Genomic DNA, 6,313 nt, shown 5'->3' with positions numbered 1-6,313 from the left:
AGTATAATAAAACACAGTAAAGTTTACTGGCTTACTGCTTTAACTGTCCATTAAAAAGTAGGACCTCTGTGTAGGACCTCTTCCAATTGTCCTGGTTTCAGGGTTAACACAAAAACTTTGCTTTAGTTTCTGGTCTTCTCCTCCTAAACTTTCTCTAAAACACTTGCATAATCCCAGATGTTGTAAAGAGTGAACAGCAGCTTTCCACTTTCTGCTGATAATCCTTACTTATTGTTGCTGTTGAGACTAAACTCTGATGAAGATAAGCTCAGTTTCAGTTTGCAGGAACTCCTTGCTCGTGCTGTTGTCTCCCTCTGTCTCTTCTGAGTTTTGACTGTTAAGGACTAGTGCCTCAGACAGTCCCAGGGTGAATATTGTCTGATGTGTAATGGCTTTTAACATCACTCTGTATCTTGAATAGCTTCATACTGAATAATCTTCCCAGTCTTTTTGAGATGACATTCCAAAATTACTCACTTGCACCAACCATCCGTTATTACTCAACAACAAACCCTCTTCTCCTTTCATCAACTCAGAGTCTATCTGATCTACTCTCCCCTCAGGAATGTGCATCTATTGATCCATTCTCGATGGCTGTGGCAAGTTTAATCTGTTCTCTCATCATGACCTAATCAGTACAAGACACAGTGGAAATATTGAGTAAGAGTAGGAAGGGCCTTCCCTCATATTGTCTCCCTCCTGCTCCTCCCCCTCCCCCTCCCCCTTGAAAACGCTGCATGCTGCTACCTGGACTGTGGCCAGGCTGGAATAGGCCTGCTCACTCTGTGAACAGGTCTTTATGACTAATCATCAACAAAGAGACAGATTTATTTAACCCCAAATATCTCAGACTGCACTGTAAATTACCCACCACTTCCATTTAACACTTAATCCCAAAAGTTAATGGTACTAAATTTGGTTTTAAGGTGAATTATATGTAAGGGTCCGATTGCTTTTATATTTCCATATTATAGCACAATTAATAAAATGTGTCATTTATTTTATCTGCATTTATTTATTTATTTTTTTGTTTTTGTATGTTTCCTTCCACATATGCACTCAAATGAACGTTCTACAAAACAGTCAATCATAACAATGTGAGCTTCTCTCAAAGGAGTGTACAAAACATTGTTTTTAAAACAGAATACTTTTATTTGAATACCCTGAGAACAAAGATTGTGCAAGTGTTTATTATTATTATTATTATTATTATTATTATTATTATTATTATTATTATATTATTATTATTATTATTAACGTGGATGATCAAGTAACGTTTAACCCTACTTTCACACTGATGGACAGTCATGGACCTAATTGAACGATTTGTGAAGCAAAACCTGCAGCAATAAAATATTTTGCCATCATGTTACTGATTTTACTTTTATCGTTCACATTGGTTGGATCTCATCTGGTTCGTGGATAAAGATACCTTATACAGCTGGAGGTAGTTGGATTTGAAGGTCTCCTTTAACTGTCCACTCTGTTTGTTTTCAGGTATGTTTTAATTTTTTTGTACATTGCATCACCAACTATCTAGCCCCAGCGTTAATATTTCTTAATTGCAAAAATAAATAAATAAATAAATAAATAAATAAATTGGTTTCAGGTAGTCATATGTCAGTTTAGCCAGGTTAAATACAAGTTTAAATACAAGTACAGAGCAAACTCGAATGAGCTGAACCAGGGAATGAGCTGAACCATGGAAATATGAACTAGAGAATTGCTTTTTTTTTTTTTTTTATATATATATATATACATGTTGCAACTAGTTCATACTAAAATAAAAAGGGGGTGAGGGGAGGGTAAGTTCGCCATAATTATGTTGTGCACTTTATTTTAAGGGTGTTTTGTTGAATTAAAATGAGGGTTGTCATTTGTCATTCATGACATAAGTACTAATCCATGTATATGATTGCTCCCCTATGAAACAGAAATCGTTACAAGATTGTGCTTTACAATGATTGTTCGTAAAGAGGTATTGTAGGAATGTTGGCCCTTCCATAACATAAAGGGTTGCATTACCGGTATAATAAAAAGAATGCTAATCTTCTTAAATTTAAATTTAAATCTAAGACTAAAGCTTTCAAGACTAAACAGATGTCCTGTTCAAGGTTCATTGTCAAAAATGAAACTTTTAATGTTTAAATGCATGGACTGTTAGGAAGGAATTGTTTTAGATTTGTTTCCTGTAAAGGTTTGTTAGGGGTAAAAAGTTCAGTGTTTATGACTATTTTTATCAAACTTTTTTTTTTTTTGGTTTTTAAAGTGAAATACCTGAAATCTTTCATAAAATTCATTTCTGTCTCGGCTACAGTAATTGTTGTATTCATTTATTTATTTCTTTTTCCATTCCTAATTGTTTCCTATGCTGTCTGTGGTTTTCTTCTCTTTTAAATTATTCAATTAGGCCACATACCATGCAGTCATTCCAGCTCTTAATGCATTAGGATCGGTGGGGTCACAATGGTCAGGGGGGCACTTGCTAAATCATTCCTAGTGGTTTGCTTTGTTCTAGTGGCATGTTTGGTTTCACTCTCATGCCACCACGTGTGTGGGGAGTATTTAGGACTGAACTGGCGGCTGGGTCAAGATTGCAGAAGACAAACAGTGGAGCCAGCGTGTGATACAGATAACTGGATTGGCACTGTGAAGAGGACCAGCATTGGGGATGCACTGTTGCAGCTCTGGTCTGGAGCCCTGTATTGCAGCCCGCTCATAATGCAGTGTTGAGATCAGGTGCATGTAAACTTCTTCCTGCCGCTGTTTTGCGCTTGTTGTGGGCAGCTTGTTCATATGAGCAGCCTTAATGAAGTCCCGCAGGTACCTAAAACAGGACGAACACCTGCGAGTGTGTTCTTTCACTAGCATTATGATGCAGTATAAAGAAGCAAAAAAATATTATTTTAAGATTAATTTATCATGTAGAAACGTTTTCCCCAAGAGGGTTCACTTCAACCTGGAAACTCTGCCGACAGCCTGTCCTTCTGTTTATTTTGTTGGCAGTTAAACTGCTAAAAACAACAGAAAAGGAACTGATATCAGTGACTGATAACATCTAACACCTCATTTCTGTTTGTCAAAGTGTATGCAAAGTTCTGAGCTAAAGAACTACAGTTACAAAAGAAATCCTGGTACAGGGTAATAAAAAGAAGGATGTGCGGTTTTAAGAATCTTGAATTACGAACATTCCCAGGATGTTTTCCAGGTTAAAGAATGATAACTCGTGAGGAGCCATTGGTGCTGAGGACTACAGACCAGCTGAATTCATACATAGGGAGGCTCAGGGAATACAATGCAGGAACTGCTTCAAGAACACAGGGAGGTTAAGAAGAGCCACAGTTTGTAGAAAATGTATGGCTGGTTTCTATGAACCACATTGTTCACTAACCCGAGAAGTTGTCTGAATGTTTGTAATTATTCAATAATGTTTTAGTGTTATGATTGTTGGCAGCCTAATAATGTACAAATATGAATCGGATCACTTGACTATTTATCTTAAATATGTTCATAATTTAAAATATTTCAAAGCTTTGTGACAACATTGGACTTACTCAAAAAAAAAAAAAAAAAAAAAAAAAAATGCCACCAAAACAAATCAAAACACAAATGCTGGTGGGTTTGAAGGTCAATCTTTTTTCACTCACAATTTGAGTCAGAAATCCACAGCCTAGCTGAGAGGTTTCTTGCTTGAAATTCTTTTGCAACATTATGATATGAGCTTAAGGCAGAAGGTCACATGACGGGACACCACAGGGAGGTTTGGAACTATAAAACATGTACATATGAGGTTATATTATTGCTGTCCAGTTAACCCAAATATGTTAACATAATGGTGAAGACAATGGACTCGCACATTTCTGTGTTACGCAGAGTCACAGCTTTGAAAAAATATACCCCAAAATAGCTGACAAGTCTTCCACTAGTTTGTAAATCATTTACATTAGAAAGAAATGTACTGTACCAGGGCTTTTTACCAAAGAACAGCAAAAAAAAGTTTTACATTTTTTTTTGTTGGCCGACATGCAAAATATCCCCCCGTTTACTGTAAACCGTAAAAGCTTTATACCAAAGTGATCAAACTTCAATTCCCAGAGGCTCCTTTACTTTCAAGTTGTATATGTAACAGGGTAGAGGCTGGTTTCAAACCAGCGAACACGCACGCTGCAAGTGAAATTCTTAACTACTGTCTGCATTTGTGGTTATAGAGCTTTTAAACCAATCTCACCAATAGGGTGCAGAGTCTGTGAGAGCGATTTATGCCAAACACACACTGCACTCTTACTTCCTTCAACCTTGTTGATCGACTGCAGCCAATCTATGAGATCAAGGTCATGGCACCCATGTAACAGAAAGGAGGCTGGGCATGAATTGGCATTCATGGTTTTAGGGGAAAGAATCTGCAACGGCACAACAGGGGTGGGGGGTTCATGTTTCCACCTAGCATCTGCACATACTTGGCAGTTGTGTTCAGATCTGAAAACACAAATCACTTTTGTATGATCGGCATTATGTTTTTTTTAAATGGTTGGAAAAAAAGTTGCTTGTGAAGTTATTGGAATGCACACCCCTGTACGAAGAGTGTACAGATTACAGATAGGTTTGACAGTCCAGAGAGTGTACAGATTACAGATAGGTTTGACAGTCCAGAGACTGTACAGAATACAGATAAGTTTGACAGTCCAGAGACTGTACAGAATACAGATAGGTTTGAAAGACCGGAGAGTGTATGGAATACAGTGTACAAAAAATACACCAGCAGCATTTGTTTTATCTTTTCTTCTCCAGACAGTCTTCTGTATTCTCCAACTCTCTACCAAGACAAAGGATTTCTCCTGACTTTTATTGTATGTGGCTGGAGCCCAATTAATCAATAATTAAGAATTACCTAATTAAGGCATTCTCACATGTATTTAGGTCAGGGAGGAATTTAAACCCTTCCCTGTTCATCCAAAACATACAATAGCAAAATCATAATAATAATAGAAACAAATACATATATATATATATATATATATATATATATATATATATATATATATAATATATATATATATATATATATATAAATATAAAATAACAACAACAAAATAATGTATACATGTGGCAAAGTGGTTGATTGTGTACAGGTGCAAGAGTGATGCAGTGCGCAATGAACAGACAGAGAATTGTAAACCAGTTAGAAAAGTACTTATTTATACAATCCAGATCTGGCAACCAATGATCCCTGGCAATACACAGCAATGTGTAATGCACAGGGTAAATAATAAAGGGTTTGCAGTCCCAAACAATAAACACAAGTATCCCTCCCACAATGTACAAACAGAGTCACCAGTCCTGGGTGCGTGCTGTAGTGCTTGCGGTGGGTGATACAGTTTAATGCGTGACAATAGTGTAGTGCTGTTCTGGGTTTTATGCTGGCCCTTAGCAACTGCTTCGGAATGTGTTAGCCGTCTATTAATATACAAGCAAGAATTACAGACGAGACGAAACAAACACTCATGATACGTTATCACAGTACTGCACGGGTCCTTCCAGGATTTCTTGTAACTAAAGTGAAGGAACGAGGAAGGGGATTTGTCAGTATCCCTTTGTCAGGTTCAGAGTGGATATGAACTTTGCCTTTCCCAGTCTATCTAGAAGTTTGTCGACCCGAGGTATAGGGTACACACTGAACTTGGCAATAGCATTTACCTTCCAGAAGTCCACACAGAAGCGATTGGTGCAGTCTTTCTTGGCCACTATGACAATAGGACTGCACCACTTACTCCCGGAAGGCTCAATCACTCTGTGGCTTAACTCTGTGGCTATCGCAGCAGCATTAGTGGACCTCAAAGGAACTGCCTCCGGGTATCGCATTGCATAATCTACCAGTACTAATATATGCTTATACCCGGAGTCAAAAGGTAGCAAAGCGCCCACTATGTCCATTGCGATGCATTTGGAAATAATTGCCCTCTCGATCACACTGCGTTCCGTCTCCTTTTGACTGGCGTTTGTTACTATCCAAGCGCTCTCCCACCAGACCCCAGCCTTGTCTTAGTGATGCTCCCTCCCATTTTGCAGTCCTTCTCTCTATTTGTTTTTCTAGGATGAAAAATAGGAGAAAACATTTCAGCTTGAAAAGGAAACACATCACCAATGCATTCCTTTTTCTTTTTTTTGCCATGTTTTGGCCAGTCTCGACCTAGAATTATTGGGTGTGGTAGCCTTTCTGCCACCCCAACTTCTAGGTGGTGCTTTATCGGTCCTACCGATAAGCATACTTTTAGGGTGGGGTTTGTCGCCGTATCTCCATGGACGAAGGAGATGG

Source organism: Polyodon spathula, chromosome 22 (genome assembly GCF_017654505.1).
Source record: "Polyodon spathula isolate WHYD16114869_AA chromosome 22, ASM1765450v1, whole genome shotgun sequence".
Classification (NCBI taxonomy): domain Eukaryota; kingdom Metazoa; phylum Chordata; class Actinopteri; order Acipenseriformes; family Polyodontidae; genus Polyodon; species Polyodon spathula.
Note: the sequence above shows the minus strand (reverse complement) of the source record.